Genomic DNA, 25,819 nt, shown 5'->3' on the forward strand with positions numbered 1-25,819 from the left:
AGGAAGTACATGGGAAGTGTAAATCCGGTTTTCCTTTTTCAGTCTTACAGTCTCAGTCTACTACTTACTGTTGGCGTATACTTACATAAATTCAGCATGAAAAGAAACAATGTGGTTTGCAGATTCCCTGTGTCAGTTTACCAAAGCAGGTTTACAGAAGTGTGGTGTTGGAGCTGGGAACCAATTGCTTTAAAACTAGCACATCAGTCTACCTGACAAAATTTGAGAAGATATGTTAGAGTCAACAGGATCCTATATGGTTTGCAAAGCGTCTGTCCATTGGTGGTCCTTTAAATGCAGCTCTTGCCAAGCACTTATCTGCGCATTTATTGTAAATAATTCACTCACTTCTCCATTGTATTAAATATGAACGACACTTTAATACCACACTGCCTTTGCTCCCCTTGGCTTGTTTACCTAGAATGAATTTTCTCGTACCGTCTATCTAAATGATACCTTATTATTGTACAGGAATCTGTCTAATTTCAACTCTCCACAAAGGCTATGTTCCACATTTTGCAACCCAACTAACATACACACACACACACTCACACATACACACACACACAGATAAATACATATATAATATAATATGTATGTACATAATATGTACATATGTGAGCCTATATATATATAATATTTACTGGCACCTTTAATATTTTGTGTAGTTTGTTCTGTTGAAAAATTGCAGCCTCTGTTGCAAAATGTAACACCTACCCTACTACCATTGGTAGGGTAGGTGTTACATTAATGTTACACGTTAATGTCTTTAAAGTGTTGTTTAAAAGGCATTAAACTGTAATGTCTTTTAGAATGAGTCATGTTGGCTCTTTTATTTCAATACCTTGCAAAGGGCTGACATGTAGCAAGTAACAAAGTTATATTTTTTAAGGAAATAATTGATTAAGACATCTAAGAGCAGCCCTCATGGATAAGTCTAGATAATTAAATAGAGTTTGTAAAGTGACAAATATTTTAAGAGTAGCGTTTTTGTAGAAAGTGTATCAAGAATAAAGGTAGATATAAAAAGTCATGATTCAATCAAAGATAGGCCCATAGGTGTAAAATATCTCTTACAAAATCTGTTTTTTAAATAAACATGAATATAGATAGTCACTTTAACTGTTAAGTAAGAATAAAACTTTATGATAATAGTAAAACATTAATTTAGGATAGAGCTATAGAAAAAATATTAACTCATTTATAATGAAATATTTAATGTATTTTCCTCATTATTCTATGCTAAACCTTAGAGGATACAGTGACTATCCAAGACAGTGTATGTTATATAAAAATATGGTTGAGTTTAACATGAAAAGAAAAAGCAATTGTAGATAAAATGAATCTGTTGTTTAAGCTAAGGTTTGAATAGTTACTTTTATAGAGATAATGGTTAATTTAATTTTATTAGTACAATTTTCTAATGTGTAAAATACAAGTCAGAAAAAAATTTTCTTGCCGTATGGAAATGAAAATAACTAAGTAACAATTATTATAACCTTTCAATGGATTTTTGCATAGCTTGTTTTATGTAGTCTTCACAATAATCTCACGTCATCCTTATCAGGGAATTTATTTCCAAGGTTCTATGACACAGAGTGGTTAAGAAATTTGCCAAAGCAACAAATTACTTAAAGTGGCAGAACATGTGTTCATTAAACCCCATATACTTTCTGTCAAATACATCCTTGTTATCAGAAAAGCAACTGCTTTCAATCACAAGGCCACTCTGAGTGACTCATTGAGACAATGAAGCTGAGTTAGGACGAATGACAACATAAAGAAAATTTATAGTGAGAAAATGAATCTCTTTCTCTTTTTATCTCTCTGTTGTTCCCCAAACTATAAATGCAATAATATTGAAATAAAACTAGTTCTGAAAACACTGAAAAAGGCCCAGATATATATATACTCTTTAGAAATCAATTGAAGCATAAAACAAGAAGATCCATATTTTCAGATCTTCAGAAATCTTGCCATTCTCTAAAGTAAAATGTTTCACTGGAAGTTGCTAAATATTTTTAAATCACTAAGGTTATTATTCTTACCAAATTATACTTTTTAGTAAGACATTATTTATCTCAATGAATCTTGTGTTACAAAATGCTAAGCATGATAATTAAGATGAAAATAATATCCTATACAGAAAGCAAATTGAGAGAAAATCAAGAATAGTTGTGTGTTGATGATATTTATAAACAGTAAAAGTTACTAAAGTGGAAATTTATTTCCGATAAAAGTGCAATAGAGATTCTACACCATGAACAGTGAGCTTACTTAGAAGTCAAAAGATGTACCATGAACGTGCCTGGTGGCTCACGCCTGCAGTCTCAGCAATTTGGGAAGCCAAGGCTGGTGGGTTGCTTGACCCTAGGAGTTCGAGACCAGCCTGGGCAACCTGGCGAAACCCTTTCTCCACAAAAAATACAAAAATTAGATGGGCGTGGTGGTGCATGCCAGTAGTTCCAGCTACTTAGGAAGCTGAGGTGGGAGGATCATTTGAATTAGGGAGGTGGAGGTGGCAGTGAACCATGATTGCACCACTACACTCCAGTCTGGGCGACAGAGCCAAGACCTTGTTTCAAAAAAAAAATGATATATCGTTATTATAATTATATTATTAAGGAGATGGAATGAAGAAAAAAGTAAGAAATAGAGTTTATAGAATAATTAAGTCCACAGAGACTTTGAAAAGATCAAATTTAAAAATAAAAGATAATTTAATATCAAAATAGGACTTCTTAAATTATTTGGTTTTAATTATCCTTAACAAGCTAACGGAGGAAGAGAAAACCAAATACTGCCTATTCTCACTCACAAGTGGGAGCTAAATGACAAGAACCTATGAACACAAAGAAGGAAACAACAGACACGGGTCTACTTGAGGGGGGAGGATGGGAGGAAGGAGAGGAGCAGGAAAGAGAACTGTTGGGTACTGGGCTTAATACCTGGGTGATGAAATAATCTGTACAACAAACCCTTGTGACACATGTTTACCTATGGAACTCACCTTCATGTGTACCCCCAAACCTAAAGTAACATTTTTTAAGTAAAAAATAAAAATATTAAAAAGAAATAGCATTTTAAAGTCGAAATGTAATTAACCTTAAAAGGTAAAAACAGCCTTTACTAACGAGGAGAAAACAAAGACATATTAAAGAATTATTTTTCTACACGGTGGTAAAGAATAGACATGGACTTGCATGTGCAGAATTAAATGTAGATATCTAGTTCTGTTTTCACTGAAGCCATCATTCAAATAGCAACACATGCATATGATTGATATCTCTCTGCTCTCCCTCCCTCTTTCTCTCTCTCCCTCCCTCTTTCTCTCTCTCATACATACAGAGAACGAGAATCAATATTTTACAAAAATATTTTTAGAGAATCAAGGAAGAACAGTGTATCAAAATATAATAAAAATACTAAATAAATACAAATGAATAGGATTTTCCAAATAGAATCTTTCTGATTCAATAAACAAACAAAGCCAAATAGTACGCTATCTAAAAGAAATTCACCTAAAATACAATGATTTAAAATTTTACTGAAAAAGAATAAATATATTTCTGGTAAAAATTAACCAAAAAAGCACATTTATTAAGTACCTAAAAATAATAATTAATTTTTGTCAAGAAAAATATTAGAGAATGGTGATAGTAAAAACTACCACAATGATATAGAAATCATACATTTATAGAAACGTAAAGAAAAAAATAAAAGTTGCAATACCTAGAAAGAATTTAAGTTTTATAAACAAAAAAAATCAAAATTAGAAAAAGGATAATATTTTAGCAGTGCAATTAACAAACCTGGCTTGGCGTGGTGACTCATACCTTTAAAAATAGCACTTTGGGAGGCTGAGAAGGGCAGATCACTTGAAGTTAGGAGTTCGAGATCAGCCTGGCCAATATGGTGAAACCCTGTCTCTACTAAAAACACAAAAATTAGGCTAGCATGGTAGCTGGCACCTGTAATCCCAGCTACTCAGGAGGCTGAGGCAGGAGAATCACTTGAACTCGGGAGCTGGCGGTTGCAGGGAGCTGAGATCACACCAAACATACAAAAAGAGGATATATGCACATTCTAAAATTATTCAGAAAAGTTACTAAATTAAACATACGTTTCAAAAAAAAGATATATCGTTATTATAATTATATTATTAAGGAGATGGAATGAAGAAAAAATGTTGTAAAAAATTACCAGCATTTGAAAAAGTGAAAGTGAGCAGAAAAATAATCTAAAGAAAGTGCAATAGAAAAGTATAAATCAGTAATGGGATGGCTGGGTCAAATGGTATTTCTAGTTCTAGATTCTTAAGGAATTGCCACACTGTCTTCCACAATGGTTGAACTAGTTTACAGTCCCACCAACAGTGTAAAAGTGTTCCTATTTCTCCACATCCTCTCCAGCACCTGTTGTTTCCTGACTTTTTAATGATGGCCATTCTAACTGGTATGAGATGGTATCTCATTGTGGTTTTGATTTGCATTTCTCTGATGGCCAGCGATGATGAGCATTTTTTTGTGTGTCTGTTGGCTGCATAAATGTCTTATTTTGAGAAGTGTCTGTTCATATCCTTTGCTCACTTTTTGATGGGGTTTGATTTTTTCTTGTACATTTAAGTTCTTTGTAGATTCTGGATATTAGCCCTTTGTCAAATGGGTAGATTGTAAAAATTTTCTCCCATTCTGTAGGTTGCCTGTTCATTCTGATGGTAGTTTCTTTTGCTGTGCAGAAGCTCTTTAGTTTAGTTAGATCCCATTTGTCAATTTTGGCTTTTGTTGCCATTTCTTTTGGTGTTTGAGTCATGAAGTCCTTGCCCATGCCTATGTCCTGAATGGTGTTGCCTAGGTTTTCTTCTAGGGTTTTTATGGTTTTAGGTCTTACATTTAAGTCTTTAATCCATCTTGAATTAATTTTTGTATAAGGGGTAAGGAAGGGATCCAGTTTTAGCTTTCTATATATGGCTAGCCAGTTTTCCCAGCACCATTTATTAAATAGGGAATCCTTTCCCCATTTCTTGTTTTTGTCAGGTTTGTCAAAGATCAGATGGTTGTAGATGTGTGGTATTACTTCTGAGGGCTCTGTTCTGTTCCATTGGTCTATATCTCTGTTTTGGTACCAGTACCTTGCTGTTTTGTTTACTATAGCCTTGTAGTATAGTTTGAAGTCAGGTAGCATGATGCCTCCAGCTTTGTTCTTTTGGCTTAGGATTGTCTTAGCAATGTGGGCTCCTTTTTGGTTCCATATGAACTTTAAACTAGTTTTTTCCAGTTATGTGAAGAAAGTCATTGGTAGCTTGATGGGGATGGCATTGAATCTATAAATTACCTTGGGCAGTATGGCCATTTTCATGATATTGATTCTTCCTATCCATGAGCATGGAATGTTTTTCCATTTGTTTGTGTCCTCTTTTATTTCATTGAGCAGTGGTTTGTAAAGGATAATAAATCATGCTGCTGTAAAGACACATGCACATGTATGTTTATTGCAGCACTATTCACAATAGCAAAGACTTGGAACCAACCCAGATGTCCATCAATGATAGACTGGATTAAGAAAATGTGGCACATATACACTATGGAATACTATGCATCCATCAAAGAGGATGAGTTCATATCCTTTGTAGGGACATGGATGAAGCTGGAAACCATCATTCTGAGCAAACTATGGCAAGGACAGAAAACCAAACACCGCATGTTCTCACTCATAGGTGGGAATCGAACAATAAGAACACTTGGACACAGGGTGGGGAACATCACACACTGGGGTCTGTCATGGGGTGGCGGAGGGGGAAGGGATAGCATTAGGAGATATACCTGGTGTCAATGACGAGTTAACCAGGGCAGCACACCAACATGGCATATGTATACATATGTAACAAACCTGCACATTGTGCACATGTACCCTAGAACTTAAAGTATAATAATAAAAAAAGAAAAGTATAAATTAATGCGAAGAATGAGAAAATCCCTTACACATGTGGACTAAAAGATAAAAGTACTTTTAAATAATACAGAGGTTAAAGAGTAAGATAACATTGTACCTTAAACTCCTATAACTAAATAGCAATAAAAATACTTCATATAAAAACAAATGGCTTATAGTTAAAAAGCTAAGAAGACAGTGGCTCACACCTGTAATCCCAGCACTTTGAGAGGCCGAGGTGGGTGGATCACGAGGTCAGGAGATCGAGACCATCCTGGCTAACACGGTGAAACCCCATCTATACGAAAAACACACACAAAAAATTAGCCCAGCGTGGTGGCGGGTGCCTGTAGTCCCAGCTACTCTGGAGGCTGAGGCAGGAGAATGGTGTGAACCCGGGAGGTGGAGTTTGCAGTGAGCCAAGATCGCTCCACTGCACTCCAGCCTGGGCAACAGAGTGAGACTGTCTCAAAATAAAAAAGCTAAGTAGAAATTAATTTATGTACATTATTTAAACAATACATTAATTTTGCAACTTATCAAGGCAGAGAATGGACAAGATTAGCCATAACAATGTGAATAAACTAGAAGTAATGAAAAAACACTTCAAGTCAAATAAAGACTGCAGAATAAAAATCTTACCATATCTTGTCATATCTTACCATAGATAAAATATTCAGAAAAATATAAAATATTATAAATAAAATTTTGCTAATTAATATTTAAACTGTAGTTTTAGAAGTGGTTTGACCAAATTGTTAAGTAGGAGAATTTCTATATCTCAAATATACTAGTCTATGAGTGATAACAATTAAAAAGAAATATAGGGAGACTGATAAAATTGCAATAAAAATTCAAATTTATGAACAATGTATATGCAACCTTTTTTAGAAACTTTAAACATCAACAAGTTAAAAAACTGTGTTTTGTACAGCCAAGTAAAAAATATGTTTTGTACAGGCAATTCATTTATGGGAAAATGACTGTTGAATTTGTTTAAGAATAATGGTAATTATATAAATGCCAAGGAAGAAACACAAGGAGATATTGTATATCATACACTCAGGAAACTAAGTTGCTAAGTGCTTTGGAAGGTACTTTGTCAATATATATTGAATTTCAGATGAGTGTTACAACAATTATAAATCTCTAACTATACCATAAACGAAACACAAAAATGTCAAATATGCATAAGGAATATACACAAAGATTTCATGCAATATATATTTAACAATGACATAAAGTTTGGAAACATGGTAGTGTCCACCAAGAAGAAAATACAAAACCTATACAAAATCAAAGTTTCCATACAACAGTATACTATATCACAACTAAAATAATAAATTGAGTTATTGGAATAAATATAACAAAATCTTTAAAACCTAATGTTGAATAAAAAAATAAGTTTCAACATAAGTCTGCTGCAAAAAATTATGTAAAATATAGAGATTCACAATAAACTAGATATTTCCTATGGATACAATTATGTAATTAAAGTACTGGGGTGTATATACCCAAAGGATTATAAAACATTCTACCACAAAGACACATGCACACGTATGTTTATTGCAGCACTATTCACAATAGCAAAGACTTCGAACCAAACCAAAAGCCCATTAATGATAGACTGGACAAAGAAAATGTGGCACATATTCACCATGGAATACTAGGTAGCCATAAAAAGGATGAGTTCATGTCCTTTGCAGGGACATGGATGAAGCTGGAACCCATAATTCTCAGCAAACTAAGACAGGAACAGAAAACCAAACACCACATGTTCTCACTCATAAGTGGGAGTTGAACAATGAGAACACATGGACACAGGGAGGGGAACATTACACACTGGGGCCTGTCGGGGGTTTGGGGGCTAGTAGAGGGATAGCATTAGGAGAAATACCTAATGTAGATGACAGGTTGATAGTTGCATCATGGCACATGTATACCTATATAACAAACCTGCATGTTCTGCACATGTATCCTAGAACTTAAAGTATAATTAAAACAAAAAAAAAAAACCCAAAAACTTCAAACTCTCTGTTAAAATGTAGGTGACAGCAAAAAGTGTGCCAGGGAAGTACCCCTCCTTCTACCTTATCTGTGGAAAATAGAAGAGATAGCTTATTTCAGAAAATTTGCTAGTGTTGCAATATGTAGAAGTTGATAGATAATTCTAAGCTGTAATTTAATTTCATTTATAAAATAATGTAAAGGGCAAAAGCATTGTATGTAAAGAGAACATGTTGTTGAAAATGTATTCTTCATGTGTGTGATCATTTATATTTTGTTTGCTTTTATTTGAGGGTATTTTATTTCTATAAGTTTTCTTGTGGTTATCATTTCCTTTGTATATTCTTGAGCTTTTTATTGATGTATAGATCACATGTAGGATTGTGTACCATTCGTTAGTATAGAGCTCAATGAATTTTCACGAATTGAGCTAACTCATATTTTAAAAATCCAGATCAAGAAGTAAAATATTAACTTCAACCAGAATATCCCTTTGAATCATTTTCACTCCTCCCTTCAGGGTTATATGCATTTTGAACAATCTAAATTAGCTCAGCTTATTTTTGAACATTTAAAAAAATATAATTTTATGATTTATACAAATTTATATTCAACTTTTGCCCAAAATAGCTTGTACAAGAAATTTCACTATAATTTTAGTTTAGTTGTAGTTTATTCTTATTGCTTCTTACTATGTTATTATAGAAATATACTGCAATGTCTTTGTCTGTTCTACTGTTGTAAAACATTTGTATCTTTTCCATTTTGTGTCTATTATGAATAGTGATGTTATCAATATTCATTCAGTGAAGGTATGAGAGCATTTTTATTGAAATCCTCACTACTAGTTTTAAAATATCATATTAAAAAAACTTACCCTAGTCTTTTCTTGTGAAAGATGAGAGTTTGTATTATCTTCAACTGGTACATGAAGAACCTAAGTGTAAAGAGTATTAACTAAGAAACATGGAAATTATACAAAAAAAAAAAAAAGGAGCAGAGTCACTGCATCTTCAGTTTCCAGGGATTACAGATATATATTAAGAGTTCAGAGTACTCTAGAAGGACAAAGAGTGATTGCAAATGGAAAGTTACAGTTTGACTGATATGGAGGGCAGAATTCCAGATGGCTCCAGGATTTCCACCCCCTGTATAATTCCCTCCCCTTGACTGAGGGTTCAATCTGTGACTATAATGGGTAGTATTACGGAGATGGTATCACTTTATATGGCAAAGGAGAGGAAATTTTTTACAGTTTCAAGTAAAGGCTTTTATTACTTCACTTTGAATTAGTCAAGATTGACCCTTTTGAACAGGACTAATCCAACAATATGAGCCCTAGAAAACAAGACTAAGAGTCAGAGAGACATTTTTGATGTTGGGAACTTTCAACGGAGAAAGAGAGCCTCTACAAGATAAGAATCTCCAAAATCCCACCACGAGAAACTAAATTCCACCAACAATCTAAGGAAACTAGAACAAGGGCCGTTAGCTTCAAGTGAAAATGAAGACTTTGTAGGCATCTTGGATTGTAACCCTTGGAAAGACTGAACCGATGTCCATCTAAGCCATGCCTTGACTCTCAGCATGTGGAACTGTGAGATAATGAATGAGTGTTTTATTAAGAAACTATCTTTGTCATAACTTGTCACATAGAATTAAAAAAAAACTAATGGATTTTGATACAAGAAATGGAGCGGTGCTGCAACTAACATCTCAAATATGGGAGAAACTTTGGAACCAGGTGATGGAATCAGACAGAATTTGAGGGAGTATGATGGAGAAAGTATAAATTAATTTGACAGACTGATGACAGACATCAGGATATTGAATATACTGAAGACTTAGAAGAAAGTAAGGAGAATCCCACTGAGGAATTAGAGGAGGTCAGATCCTTGGTATGCAGAGGCTGAAAACTAACAAAAGTATGTCCTGAAGTTATATGGAAAGAGAAGCTTATGAGAAAAATCTATAGGTATAACTTGAAGATTTTCAGGCAAAGTGTTGAAGGTACTCTGTTTTTTTCTTACTATTTAACATAAAATGTGAGAAAATAGAGAGAAAGTGAGGAAATAATTGCTAACCATAAAGAAAATAGGATTGAATGATTTTTAAAATTTTCAGCCTATCAAAAAGGCAAAAGATGCTAAAATTTGGAAATGACTGGTGAAAGCGTGGTATAGAGAATGGGGTAATTGTGTGGCTATACAACATTTTGCTGAAACCTCAGAAAGATCAAAAGGTCAGAGCCCACAGTGACACAAAGACTCCATAGAAGAGATTAAGGGTGTAAATCACAGAACCTTTCAAATAAGCAAGAGGGTCTCCAGGAAGCTTAGAGATATTGTCTCTCATTCATCTCAGCAGGAGCCAAAGATAGAGAAAAGATTATCTCCAAAAGATTTGTGATTGTGGTGTTTGTCTAATGAGTTACATCCCCTTGAAAGCCACGAAGGCTCACAGAGTCCTTGAGAAAATTGTTTCCACAGAACTAGTGGCAGCTGGGAGTAAAAGGGACAGAGATAGTGTGTAATGAAATAAAGCTGCCAGTCTCACAGAATTATTTTGGCAGGTAGAAACCTGATAAAAGTGCTTAACTGAAAACACATATTACCTTTCATGAAAAGAAAAAGGAGCAATGATTCAGAAGATGGAACCAAGATCCCAGAGGTGAAGTCAACAACTGTGAAGGATTATTCCCAGACCTTAAAAGCTAATCAAGGACAATCCAACACTTGTCTTGGTGGATTTCAGAAGTCTTAATATCAAGTGATTTATTTTTTCCTTTCATTTTATCTCTTTTTGAACCAAATGTTTCTGATTGTTATCTTTTGCTTGTCTTATCATTGTTTGCTGTAAATTATAGGGGCCTTTGGGTTTGTCCACAGATTGAAAGTAATTGTTCCTAGGCACCTGTACATAGATGATTTAGATAATGAGATTTTGGACTTTTAGTTGATTCTATAATGGGATGAGACTCTGAGACATGTTTTGATGGGAGAAAATGTATTTTGAAAATGGGAAAGAACTAAATTATCAGTGCTAGAAAATAGACTGAAGTAGCTGGAATTCTAAAATGGCCCCCACACTACCTATTCCTTTGTACTTCTTGTATAATGCTCACCCTTGATTGTGGGTGGGAACTGTTTTATTTAGAAGGATTCTTTAAAAACCCTCTAATAACTTGACATTGAGTTAATCAAAAGGGAAATTAACCTGGGTATGCCTGACCTAATTATGTGAATCCCTAAAAGGGAACTTAGAAGTCAGGGAGACGCTACTGTTGGCCTAGGTAGCGAATGGCCATGCCTTTAGAAGCTGAGCTCCTCAGTCCTGTAACCACAAGGAGCTACATGTTACCCACAAGATGATTATGCATAGAAGAGCTCCCGAAGCTCTAGATAAAAGGCAGCCTGGACAACACTTTGATCCAAAAGATCCAGCAGAAGGTAGCCCCAGATACTTCTTTATTCCAATGAAGTAAGTCAGCAGGTCAGCAATTATATGTGTGAGCTGTAAAACAGTTGCTGTTTTCTTTTTACTCTCCAAATAGCACAAAACTTCCCCTACCGTAGTGTGAAACATATGTGAAATAGAATTGTGAAAAATAGTTTACTCCAACTAATTACAAAACCATCAAAGTTATGGTCCACAATTATTTTTCTCTTATTCCTTTGCACATAAGTTATATGTACCTGTCTAAAGAACACAGGTTATTTTACAAGTTTTTAAATTTTGTCTGAAACAATCTCATCCACAACCATACCTTTACTTTACTTAGTCGCTTTCTTTTGTTTCTATAATACTTCTATACCACTCCTAACTTAGATTTCAGGTATAGAACAGACTACATCATTGCCGATTAATAAGTCTCAAACCAACATTAAGAATCAATTAGAGGATTCCTGGCAACAGAAGGCCTAACACTGATCGATCTAATGTGGTGGTTGATATTCATTGTCAGTGACATTTTTGTACACAGTATATTCAGGCTTCCAAGTTTTTTTAAATCCTTGAAAGGAATAACTTTCAATCAGTTGATATGACATTTACTAAAATATGTCAATTCTGTATTTTTTTTGTTTTGAATTATGGTGCTTTGTATTTAAGATATGTCATTTGTCAATTTTTCTCATTTGATTTTGCAAGTGTAATTTTTTGGGGAGCCAGTTGGTAAAATCAGCATAGCAGAATAGGTAAGAACACAGATTTTGCTGTTAGAAAAGCTACTTTATGCTGGATTTTTAAAAATAGAATTTTGGGTTACAATATTGTGTCTGTAAAATGACATATTCAGAATCATGACAAGTTCAATGAATAGAAAAAATATCGCTGTTTGAATGTCTTGTGGTTTATTTCACTAACTTGCTGGTGAGTTATTTCTACTTTCACTATCTTTAGTTACCACCAGTTGTCATAAAAGTTATCGTGCCGGCCGGGCGCGGTGGCTCACGCTTGTAATCCCAGCACTTTGGGAGGCCGAGGCGGGCGGATCACGAGGTCAGGAGATCGAGACCACGGTGAAACCCCGTCTCTACTAAAAAAAATACAAAAAATTAGCCGGGCGTGGTGGCGGGCGCCTGTAGTCCCAGCTACTCGGGGAGGCTGAGGCAGGAGAATGGCGTGAACCCGGGAGGCGGAGCTTGCAGTGAGCCGAGATCGCGCCACTGCACTCCAGCCTGGGTGACAGAGCAAGACTCCGTCTCATTAAAAAAAAAAAAAAAGTTATCGTGCCATGAACCCCAAAGAAGATTAAAATTCATGCTAAAAGTAAAATGAAAAGCCTTCCCAGTGTTAAGCGATCACCTCTTTATAATTTGTGGTTGCCAAGTTTGAGACAATATCAAGAATAGGTCTAGTAGCTTATGGGGAAAAATATGAAAGAGCCATTACAGACTACTACATTTCTCTGAAAAAGGAAGTAAAATCATATTTGTTTAAAAAAACACACACACAAATGAGTATGAGTTATTACAAACAGACACTAAATTACCAGCCTATCCTGCTGGAACTCCTCCTTCTAATTTCAATAGACATTTCTGAGTAGGTTCCAGCAAGAGTTGCTTTACCGCATTTTCTACTAGAATGACTTTTTCAATAAAAGATATAAATGAAACAGAAACAACTTTTCTAAAGAATGAATAATGTTTTCCTTATCTGAGCTACTTAATAAAGTGCAAGGAGTCATTCAAAATAGAGAATAAGAGTAACACACACGTCATCCAAATTAATAGATTGATAAAAGGTCAAATAAAATTTAAGCTGCAGCAGATTATGTTTATGTGTATTATAATTATTGCCTTATTTATGCAAATTTGGTTTGTGTACCCCAAATGTTCCCCTAAATGTTCATATTACTATCTATATAGCAGGCAATAAGTACACTGAGGGAATATACATCTTAAAGTCTTGGCTGGCCCTTTAGAATGACAACTATTACCTTAAGTAAAAGAAGACACATTTATTCAACAAATATTTGTATTTGTGCCCACTATGTGCCAGGCACTATTCTAGAACTTGGGTTATGTGATTTAACAAAATAGATAAAGGCACCTGACCTCTTAGAGTTTAAATTCCAGCAGGAAGTAAAAAAGATAAGCAATAAATATCCCATAAAAGTATATAAGATAGAATGTGACAAGTGGTATAAAAAATGAAAATGCACAGCAGTGTAGGGGGAATCCAGAGGGCAGGCAACAAAAGATTACATATGAAAATTCTAAATGCAGGTTTAGTGATGACTTCCTTAATATTATCTGAGAAAAAAATTGGAAGAAAATTCAAGAGTAAGCTGGGTGATTGCTATATAAATAGCATTTCAAGCAGAAAGAAAGCCTAGTAAATAATTTTAAAAAGCAAGTTTGAAATTTGTTATATGTAATGGCTAAGTTCCTTATTATTATGATTGTTATAAATACTTAAAATAATGAATAAATCCAATAAACCAGTGATCATAGTATGTATGAATTTGATGTCTATGAAAATATCAGATTTTTCGTAATTCAAAATACAAATTGTAAGCTAAAATTCATATATTTTATTTATTCATTCTTCAGAGCAAGAGTAGCTTATAGTATTTCTAAGAATTTAAGAAATTGGTGCAATTTGAAAAAGTCCTTTAAAGGAAAATTTGATAACATGTTACAATGTTAAAAGTTACAATGTTAGACTAGCATGGTGGCTCACGCCTGTAATCCCAGCAGTTTGGGAGGCCAAGGGGGGCGGATCATGAGGTCAGGAGTTTGAAACTAGCCTGGCCAACATAGTGAAACCCCGTCTCTACTAAAAATACAAAAATTATCTGGGTGTAGTGGCACGCACCTGTAGTCCCAGCTACTGGGGAGGCTGAGGTGGGAGAATCACTTGAACCCGGGAGACAGAGGTTGCAGTGAGCTGAGACCACACCATTGCACCCCAGCCTGGAAGTGCAGGCTGAGACTCCATCTCAGAAAAAAAAAAAAAAAAGTTATAATGTTAAAATAAAACCAGCAATTTCTCTTTTAGAAAAAGTACCAATAGACTGGGCCCGGTGGCTCACATCCGTAATCCCAGGAATATGGGAGGCTGGGCAGGTGGATCACTTGAGGTCAGGAGTTTGAAACCAGACTGGCCAATATGGTGAAACCCAGTCTCTACTAAAATTTCAAAAATCAACCAGGCGTAGTGGCATGCGCCTGTAATCCCAGCTACTCAGGAGGCTGGGGCAGGAGAATCGCTTGAACCCGTGAGGCAGAGGTTTCAGTGAGCCAAGATCGTGCCATTGTACTTTAGCCTGGGTGTCACCGTGAGACTCAAAAAAAAAAAAAAAGAAAACAAAGAAAAAGTGCCAATATATACAAGATGTTCAAAAATATTGACATTGCATTTTTGACAATAACTGGAATAGAAATAAATATTCACCAATAGATAGTTGAATTCACATAGCAAATGAATGTACAAATGTCAACAGTATTGAATATGTAATTATGTTCTAATACTGTCTAATATGAAGTGATAATTAAAAATAAACCACAACAAATACTGTTCACTAGTTTTCATTTGTATAAAATATGCACACAGAGCTTTTACACCTATATTTAATATGTTTTATATTTATATTTTATATCTATATGTTATTTATCTAGATTTTGGTATTTTAATATCTATATTAAATATATATTTCATTATTCAAATATTTATGTCTATACTTTTGTTCGTATTCAATTATCATTTAGTGTGAAATAATACTCAAGGGTGGAAAAAAAATCAAGAACAAAAACAAAGACATACACCAATTGAAAAGTTTGAGGAGTCCTTATATAATATTTGTACATTTATATTATTACATATATGCATAGAAACCATCTCAAAAGAAAAAAGTGAAATTGTTAAAAGTGGCTTCTTACAGGGATGAAAAATTAACATCAGGGGTTAGAATAACATTAGATATAAATTGCATAACCACTTGGTCTTTTCAAAAATTTGTCTCATTTTTAAAGAATAAAGTATACATTTAAATGTAGGAGTAAGCAAGTTTGAAAAAGTTAATATTGAGCATGGTGATTGTATATGCATACACTTTGTTTTTTTGTTTTGTTTTTTTTTTTAAGTCAATTAATTAACTGGCATTTCCAAGAGATATCCCAAGTGTCTTAGAAAAAAAAAAATTTAAAACCTCATATAAGAAGAAAGTATATAGTCTTTGTATTTTAAAAGGTGTGGAGAAAAGCTTCATTCTTACTTCGTAGTGAATTGCATGGTATTCAGTATTCATAATTCCAAGTTCAGTGTTTGTTTATGTAATTGTAAAAAAATTATTGTGACCCATGGAAATGCCTGCCTTATCATTCATTACTCAGGAGTATTTTGATAGTTATAGGAATTACTGCAGTGGGATTTTGCAGTAAGAGAGAGTGATTGTGGTCAACTCTGAATACAATAAGGTATGGAATTTATAGCTAATGAATAGGGTAGAGGTCAGTGGATGAAAAAATACTAAGAGGACAATCAGGAGTAAGAGAGGGTACTGGCTAAACCTACTTGACAGGATATATATATATATATATATAGCTCAGTTTTAAGGTCTTTGAGAAATCTCCAAACCGCTTTTCACAATGGCTGAACTAGTTTACATTCCCACCAAGAGTGTATAAGCATTCCCTTTTCTCTGCAGCCTCAACAGCATCCATTGTATTTTGACTTTTTAATAACAGCCAACTTGACTTGTGTAAGAGGGTATCTCACTATAGTTTGATTTGCATTTCTCTGATGATTAGTGATAATGAGCATTTTTTCAAATGCTTGTTGGCTCTGTGTATTTCTTATTTTGAGAAGCGTCTGTTAATGTCCTTTGCCCATTTTTTAAGGGTGTGTTTTTTTGCTTATTGATTTAAGTTCCTCATAGGTTTTTGGATATTAGACCATTAACAGATGCATAGTTTGCAAATATTTTCTCCCATTCTCTACATTGTCTGTTTACTCTGTTGATAGTTTCTTTTGCTGTGCAAAAGCTCTTTAGTTTAATTAGATCCCACTTACTAATTTTGTTTTTGTTACAATTGTTCTTAGGGACTTAGTTAAAAATTCTTTGCCAAGGCCAACATCAAGAAGCATATTTCCTAGGTTTTCTTCTAGAATTTTACAAATGGAGGTGTTGCATTTACATCTTTAATCTACCATGAGTTAATTATTGTATAGGGTCCACTTTCATTCTTCTGCATATGGCTAGTCAGTTTCCCAGAACCATTTATTGCTGGGGAGTTCTTTCCCCACAGGAAAGTGGCAGAGTCCTTTCCCACTACTTATTTTTGTTGACTTTGTTGAAGATCAAATGGTTGTAAATGTGTCACTTTATTTCTGGATTCTCTAACCAGTTCCAGTAGTCTATATATCTATTTTTGTAGAAGTAGCATGTTGTTTTTGTTACAATAACCTTTGGGGTTGGTTTGTTCTCTCGCTCTCTTTTTTTTTTTTTTTCTAGTTCCTTTAGGTGCAAAGTTAGATCATTAATTTGTAATCTTTCTAACTTCTTGATGAAGGCATTTAGTCCTATAAACTTTCATTTTAACAATGCTTTAGCTGCATCCAGAGATTTTGGTAGGTTGTGTTTCTATATTCATTAATTTCGAAGAATTTTTGGATTTCTGACTTAATGTATACATTTACCCAATTAGTTATTCAGGAGCAAGTTGTTTAATTTGCATACATTTTTTGTAGTTTTGAGAGATCTTCTTGACAGTGATTTTTATTATTCTTTCACTGTAACCTGAGTGTGTTCTTGATATGATTTCTCTTTTTTTAATTTATTGGGACTTACCTTATGACCAAGCATGTGGCTGATCTTAGAATATGTTACATGTATAGACAAGAAGAATGTATGTTCTGTGGTTGTTGGGTGGAGTGTTCTGTAGAAGTCTATAAGGTCTGATTGGCCAAATGTCAAGTTTAAGTCCAGAATTTAATTGTTGGTCTTCTCCCTGGATAATCTGTCTAACTCTGTAAGTGGGGTATTGAAGTCTCCCCCTATTATTGTATAGCTGTCTAAGTCTTTCTGTAGGCCAGGAAGAACTTGTTTGATGAATCTGGGTGCTCCAATGTTGGATGTGCAAATACTTAAGATAATTAAGTCTTCTTATTAAATAATAGCCTTTCTCAGTATAAAATGTACTTCTTAATTTTTGTTGGTTTAACCTCTGTTTTATATAAGAGTAGTAACTTCTTCTCTTTCTGTTTTACATTTGCATGATAGATCTTATTCTATGCCTTTATATTGAGCCTGTGGTTGTTGCAACATGTGAGATGGGTCTCTTGAAGACAGCAGATAATTGGGTATTTTCTTTGTATCCAGCTTGCAACTCTATGTGTTTTAAGTGAGGCATTTATTTACATTCAGGGTTAGTATTGATATGTGAAATTTTGATCCTGTCATTGTGTTGTTAGCTAGTTGTTAGGCAGACTTGACTGTGTGATTGTTTTATATTAATAGGACCTATGGGCTATGTGCTATGTGTTTTTGTGGTAGTTGATGTCATTTTTTTTTTTTTCAGTTCCATGCACTCCCTTAAGGACTACTTATAAGGCTGGTCTAATTGAAATGTATTCCCTCAACATTTGCTTGTATGAAAATGATTTTTTTTCCTTCACTTAAGATGATTAATGAATAAGTTTGGTGAGATATGAAATTTTTGGTTGGAATTTTTTTTTCTTTAAGGACATTGAAAACAGGCTTCCAATCTTTTCTGGCTTTGTAAAGTTTCTGCTGACAGGTTTGCTTCTAGCTTGATGGGGTTTCCTCTGTACACAACTTGACTATTCTCTCTAGCAGCTTTTCAGACTTCTTCTCTGTGTGTTGACCTTGGTAAATATGATGACCTTGGTGAATGTGATGACTATGTGCCCTTGGATGGTTGTCTTATATAGTTTCTCATGGGGGTTCTCTATATCTCTGGTATTAAATGTCAAACTCTCTAGTGCGATTAAGGAAATTTTGTTGGGTTATATTCTCAAATATATTTTCCAAGTTGTTTATTTTATCTGTTTCTTGCTCTGGAATGCCAGTGACATAGATTTCTTTACATAATCACATATTTCTCAGAAGTTTTGCTCATTTTTAAAAATTATTTTTTCTTTATTTTGGCTTGACTGAATTAATTCAAAGAACCAATCTTTGAGCTCAGAGTTTTTTTGTTTTTTTTTTCCTCAGCTTGGTCTATTCTGCTGTTAATACTTCCAACTGTGTTATGAAATTTTTTTAGTGAATGTTTTACTTCTGGAAGGTCAGTGTGGTTGTTTTCTAAAATGACTGTTTTTTCTTTCAGCTCTTGAATTAATTTACTCGATTCCTTGTATTCCTTGGATTGGGTTTTAACTTTCTCCTGAATCTCAGTGAGTTTCCTTGCCATCTTAATTTGAAATCTATGTCTGTTTTTTCAATCATTTGTGACTGGTTAAGATCCGTATCTGGCAAGCTACTAGGCCAGTTTGGAGGTAAAGAGATACTCTAGCTTTTTGAATTTAAACAGATCTTTTGCTGGTTCTTTCTCATCTAGGAGGATTTGTGTGTCTTTAACTGTGGATTAAGCTGAGTATAGTTAGTTAGCTTTGTTTCTGGATGTTTTTAGAAGACCAAGGCTATGTGCAGGGTCTTTATTTGTGGCTGAATTCTTGCCCTTGGTTTTACAGGTAGGTGGCTCTGCAGGGCGGGGCAGGTGGGGGGAAGAAAAATGACTCCATCACTAAGTCCACAACTGCGCCCCTGTTAGCGTTCCAGGCTGCAGGGGCCATGGCAGAGAAATAGGCCTCACCTTTTCCAGGCCAATCCTGCAGAGGCACACCCTGCTCCTGCAGCAGCCCCCAAACCACCACAAATCACTCCTCTGTGTACTCTGAGAGGAGCACTTCCCTTCCACTTGAGTGCTGGCCGTAGATTTCTGACTTGCCACTCTCGAGCTGTGCACCGCAATCCTGGGACAAGTTTCAGGCTCTTTGTTCCCTCCCCAGCTTTGAGGGGGCAGGGGTGGGAACCTCAGCCAGGGCAACAGGAGAGGGCCTGTCAGTCACTTGTATTCAGGAGCTCAACCCCAGAGAACCACAGAGCTGCTGCCAATCAGAATAATCAACTGTTGGTGGGGTGGCTGTGTTGCTGGCCGGAGAAAGCTGTGGGCCCTGTCTGTTGAAGACCAGGGGGTGGGGATCTTGCAGGGAGGACGAACTGGCCTCTTCTCCGTAGGGCTGCTGCAGCCAGAGGCCCTGCTTAGTGAGGAATAACAGTGTAGAGTCCCACCAGCAAAACATTCCACATGCTTTTCTATACAGTGGCTGCAAAGTGCTGGAGGCCTGCAACAGTTCTGACTCTTTGCTCCCACCCAGCCTGAGGGCAGCAGGGTTGTAAATTGTGACAATGGCAATTGTGGTGGGCCTGTAGGTGACCTCTGGGAACTCTGTTCCAGAGAAATGGAAAGCTATTACCAGCCAAAGTGCTCAGGCAGAGGTGGAGTGGCTGTGCTGGGGTCCCAGGTGATTGAGCTTTGCCTGACAAGGTGGGGCCTGCAGTTCATATGCCCCTCAGCACTGTGGATGTGGCTCATAACCTGGGGGCACATGAGACAGCCTGGCCTCCCTTGGTGGGGCTACAGCAGCTGGCACCTGGGTGTTCAAGGTTCCAAGTCCTGTGGAACTCCATGTGGGCCTGGGCAGCAGTTCTGCCCAAATGCCAGGTAGCTCTCTGTGTCAGCATGGAGGTCCCATATTGACTGTGGTCAAGATCTTCTGTGCCCAAGATTGCAAAGGTCTGTTACAGTGTATCTAGTCAGGCATGAGCAGGACAGGAGACGGATCCCCCAACCCCACCAGGAATGTCAGGAGACCATCAGGTGATGGTCAGGAGGTTGTTATACTGTCTCTCTAAAATAATTGATCTCAGCCAGTGCCAGGGAAAGCAGTCTCCCAATAGATAGAATCACCTAAAACTGATGATCAGCAGCTTCCCAACATCTCAGGAGTTCAGTGAGTGGGCTCAGGCGTGAGTGTTAACAGGCAAAATGGAGGTGTTTAACTGGTATATGACCTTCCAGAGGCATTTGACTGGTAAGGGAAGAATGCCTCAAGTGGGCATGTGTACAACTCCAGTAAACACACTGAACATGCTCACCTCCCAAGTGCTAGCAGTCCACTGCACATGGGGATAGCCCACCCCAAGGAAAGAATCAGGGGAAGAGGGACGCAAAACCCCAGATGCATGCCAACATATAAAACCTCAAGTCAAAAGGTCAAACTGTGCACTTGATCTTTCAGTTTGCCCACTTGGCCCTCTTCCAAGTGTACTTCACTTCCTTTCATCCCTGCTCTAAATCATTTCAATAAGCTTTCACTCCTGCTCTAAAACTTGCCTCCATCTCTCCTTCTGCCTATGACCCTCAGTCAAATTGTTTCTTTTGAGGAGGCAAGAGTTGAGGTTTCTGCAGACCCATATGGGTTTGCCACCGGTAATGGGTCCATGGCAGAAGTTTGGGTTGCCAGGGGCTCTCACTCACTCACCCTTTCCCCACCCTCCCCTGGCTCTGTGCCAATCCTGGGTAGGCAGCTGCTCTGCCTCACTCCTCTCTGCTCTCTGTGGTTTGCTGTTGCTTCCTTGCTGAATCCCAGCATGGCCTCCTTTGTGATCCACTTAAAGGGCTACTGTTTACTCACCACTCTGTCTCCTCTCTATTAGAGCAGCACATACTAGCTGTTTTTATTCAGCCATCTTGGCTCTGTCCCCTCACAAGTCACTCTTTATCTTGTTTTTGTCTCTTTCTTAAATACCTCAAAATAAGCATGTAGAAATATCCATTTTAGGCCGGGCATGGTGGCTCACACCTGCAATTCCAGCACTTTGGGAGGCCAAGGCAGGTGGATCACCTGAGGTCGGGAGTTTGAGACCAGCTTGGCCAACATGGTGAAACCCTGTCTGTACTAAAAATACAAAATTTAGCCAGGCGTGGAGGCATGCACCTGTAATCCCAACTACTTGGGAAGCTGAGGCAGGAGAATTGCTTGAACCTGGGAGGCAGAAGCTGCAGTGAGCCAAGGTCTGGCCACTGCACTCCAGCCTGGACAACAGAGCAAGATTCTGTCTCATAAAAAATAAATAAGTAAATAACCATTTTAAATTTGTAACATTATTGAACTCTTGTTTCTGTTGGATCTTGCTTAATAAAAATTCTAAACCAGCATATCTCAAAATTAGAATTCTGGAAACAGATTTCAGTGAGTAAATACCAGTAATCGTGAGAAGTACCAGCTTCACTTGTAGCATGTAATCTCAGATCTGGCTCTGGAGAAATTGCTTATTCAGGGCAAATTATGCATTTTATAATACCTCAAACCCCAAAGATGTTCCTTTGCAATGACATTGTAACTGAGGGTTTGTTGGACCATTCGATATTTCTATAAGGCCACCTGTTTCTACCTGTTGTGTACTATGGCCAATATAAGGTCCTTTCTCATTCCAACAATGTGATTCAGGGAGCATGAGGAGGGAGGTAGCTTATTTTCCATGTGACCCCATCTTTTTGAAATTTTAAGACCTTAAGATTAAAAGACGCATCCTCTCTCTCAGTGGTAGTGCTGAAGCGTACAACTTATGCCTATGAAATTCATAATATAAGCAAGTTGTGCCAAATCTCTCATAGAAAGTTAACACATGTGGCATCATTAACTCTGTAGGAGAAGCATACAGAAGTGAAATGACATCCAATATACTCAGAGTATGAAAATATGAAAAATTACCCAACTTAGTCACGTCAAAGAGGTGTCCTTGCTTGTTTTGGTAATTTTTGCAGATATAACTAAAAAGGAGCTTCACAAACTTCTACTTGTGGGTAAATACTAGGGGATCATGCTAAGCTGGACTTGGTCCTAAGACATTTTGAAACTAACTTGCTTCCTAGCAGAATACATCCTCAGCTGCAACGGAAGGAAACTTCAGGATATAAGATTTAGATTGGAAAGGCCAAGATAAGTATGAAAGGAGCAAAAAAAGGGCAATTTCAGAAAAAAAGTAAGAGATGAAAGAGGAGAAAATCTCGGAAAATAGGCCATATTTGTTAATAGTTTAATATAATTGAGAAGACTCAGCCCAGTTATATAAAACTAGGCCTTCAGGCACACCAACTCTCCCCTACTAAAAACATGGTAAAATCTACCACATTATAACGTGAGTAAAATAACAATTTCACTCAAATTAAAATTATCAAATATAAAAGTAATAATAAACAGAGTTAAAACTACAAATAACATAAGCATTTCAGAGACTTATTGAAGGGAGGAAAAAGACAACTTTGTAAATATAGACAAGATTTAGAAAATGACATTAGAAATGAGAACAAAGCTGTAATTCAGAACTGGGAAAACACAATGATAATATTATTGGACAAAAAAGTGAAAACAAAAAATAGCAACAGACTTTAGTAATACATTATAAATGAAAAAGCTTATTTCAGAAATAAAGAAAAAGAGTGAAAGTCACAAAAATGCAAATGAATACAATTCATAATGCCACAAGGTAGAGAAGAGTATAAAAAGGAAATTATTTTTAATAAAAACCGAATGAAAACAAAAATAAAATAATCTGAAGAAATAGATAAAAAAGAGTGGCAAAAAACAATCTAACATAACTATACTAGGAGTGTCCAAAGAATGATGAAAATCAATAAAAAGTCTAAACAAGCATAGTGAAAACGCACATTTGGAAGATTTGCCGGTCATGGGGGTAGACTGAGGCAGCTATATAAACACTTCTAGTTATAAGAATTATAAAATTTGTACAAAATATAAAACAACAATTAAAAGACATTGAAATATCAAAAAAAATAAGAAATGGAGGAGTATTTGCTTTTAAGAAATTGCTCTGGAAATTAGTGACACATTTGTGATTGGAACTTTCTTAGCAAGGGTGCTACTTAAACTTCTGTGGAAAATAATAGCAGTGAAAACATGAGCAGTTAGAAAATTCAGGTCCAGTGGCTCCAGTCGCGCAATCGGTTAGCGCGCGGTACTTATAAGAAAATTCAGGTCCAGACAAACAGCTAAAATTTGAATAGATATTGAGACAAAAGAAGAAGGAGACAGAGAAAGAGACACACACAAAGTTTTAGTATAAACCAAAACCATAGTATTAGCTGGTTACTAAATATATATGAGTAAGGTAACAATAAGTGGACACGGCAACAAAGCAGGCAGGGTCAATTTAATAAATACTTGTCAAATAGAACCGTATACTGAGTGAGTTCTTTGTTCCTCCTTTTTTTGTGATTGTTGTGTTCTGATTTGTTTATAAAGTTAGTGGAGCCTCCAACAATGAACATCTCTAGTAGCAGAAAGGCAACAACTTATGTCTTAAGTAATCAGAAGACAGGTCAAGTTTGGCAGATATAAACGAAATTCTGTTTGTGTGATAAAGCAAATGTGACTTTATTTCAAAGTGATAGGGGCTTCAGGAATCTGAGGCCAAGATTGTTGGATTTAGGTACTGCAAAGAAATAGAACAATTAGGATGTGTATATATACAGAAAGAGATTTATCTTAGTAACTTGGCTCATGTGATTATGGAGGCTTAGGAGATTGATCCAAACTTTAGGCATTGATCTAGTAATGTCTCTCTGTCACTATTGTAAATTGACTTATTTTGTCTCATGATGAAATTCACAAGTTTTATTTAGTCTTAGCTTCCATCTTTTTGGGGATCTATATGCTTCCTTAAAGTTTCAGTTTGATTATGTAGCATTTAGCATTACTGGCTCCATGTCGGTTTGGTCTAGTCTGTTGGGGTCTGGTGCAGGAACTCAGTCCTAACCATGACCTCCCATAATTGAGTTTAACAATTCCACTGTTTGGTCAGTTTCTCATCTAATATTTAAGGTTTTAGCACTACTCTCATTTGCCATTATTTTGAGTTTCAGTCTCAACATATCCATCATAGGTTACAGTGTCCTCCTGATCACACATTTATTTGAGTTTTTGTCATTCCAGTGGAAGAGAAACCATTTGACATTCTATGGATAGCTGCATGCAAACATTTAAAACTTTCAAGAGAATACAGTGCACCAAGGAGACAACCATGATGGCAATCAGAGGTTAATATCAAGAGTTTGAAGTAGACTTTTAGCCAGGGTCCACTGACAAACCAACCAAAATAGAGTAGACCAAATAATGAGCCATATGAGGAGTTGCCCTTGTTTAACCAAGCAGCCTGTAGATTAATTCCCTGCAACTGAATCTTTATAATAACCAATGTATTCAACTATATGCAATAAGAAGTGGGAACAATTATACAGATTTCTCTCTATTCAGCTGGCAGGTAATCCAGAGCAATTCTCTTATCTAGTACAACTTTTGCAAGATAGTTATAAGAAATCTATTGTGCAACCATAATCTTTGTCGTAGAATCTACTATAGAGCCATCAGGAGAAATAAGTGTCTAATCATTGCCTTATATATATATCTACCTCAAGCCATAGAAAAAGGGACCTAGCAAATAATGTTTATTTAGAAGGATGAAGACCTTCTAGCAATGTATTATTTAACCTATCCCGTAGGTTAAAAAGAGATGACCAATGTTCTCTTTCTTACTGATTGTGGAGCAACAAAAGTACCATTAAAGTTCCCAGTCCACATTGTTCCTTCATCTTTCCTCATTGAGGTATAAGACTACCCATGTGTGAGGTTGGCTCTAAAATCCTCCATCAATGAAAGTTTACCCCATGGGTAGTCTGCAACTGGAGAGCTTTTGGAGAATTCTATTTTTCAAAGAGGTGTAAGGAGGAAAAAATTAAAATAGGAGATGGCTCTATGATGACAGAGAAATCTTTATTATGATCTAGAGAAAGTTGTGCATATCTAGGATGCTATCTGCTTCTGGGAAGAAACTTCCCTGGTTAGCTTTACTTTAAGGTTTCCAACGGGTATACAGTTTCAAGAGTCTGGAGAAGATATTCTTAGTTGTGAGATTATGGATCCAAGTTTTGAGGTCCCAAAGTTTTGCTGCAATGTGCATGGCAAGAGCAATTATTCTCTGATGTCATTTCCAGAGAACCAAATATCTGGATTCTAGATCATGAAGGGTTTGATTGTCCTCAGTCAGTGGATCATAAAACTCTTCCTTTAGCTGGTAAAAATACATTTTGGTATAATACATTAAAGTCTTGTAGCATTTAGTCATATCAGAGTTTAGGAGCAGAAGATACATGAGGTTCTATTATTAGGATATAGTCCTTCCAGTGACTAATTCATAAGCAGTTGACTTATGTTTTCCCTTGGAAGTGGGTCTGATTGTCATCAATCTGCTATACTTTTCACCAAGGCAATACAGTTAATTCAGTTAGTTTGCCTATTACTATTCTATCTATAATATCTTATTTAACTG

Source organism: Symphalangus syndactylus, chromosome 16 (assembly GCF_028878055.3).
Source record: "Symphalangus syndactylus isolate Jambi chromosome 16, NHGRI_mSymSyn1-v2.1_pri, whole genome shotgun sequence".
Classification (NCBI taxonomy): Eukaryota; Metazoa; Chordata; class Mammalia; order Primates; family Hylobatidae; genus Symphalangus; species Symphalangus syndactylus.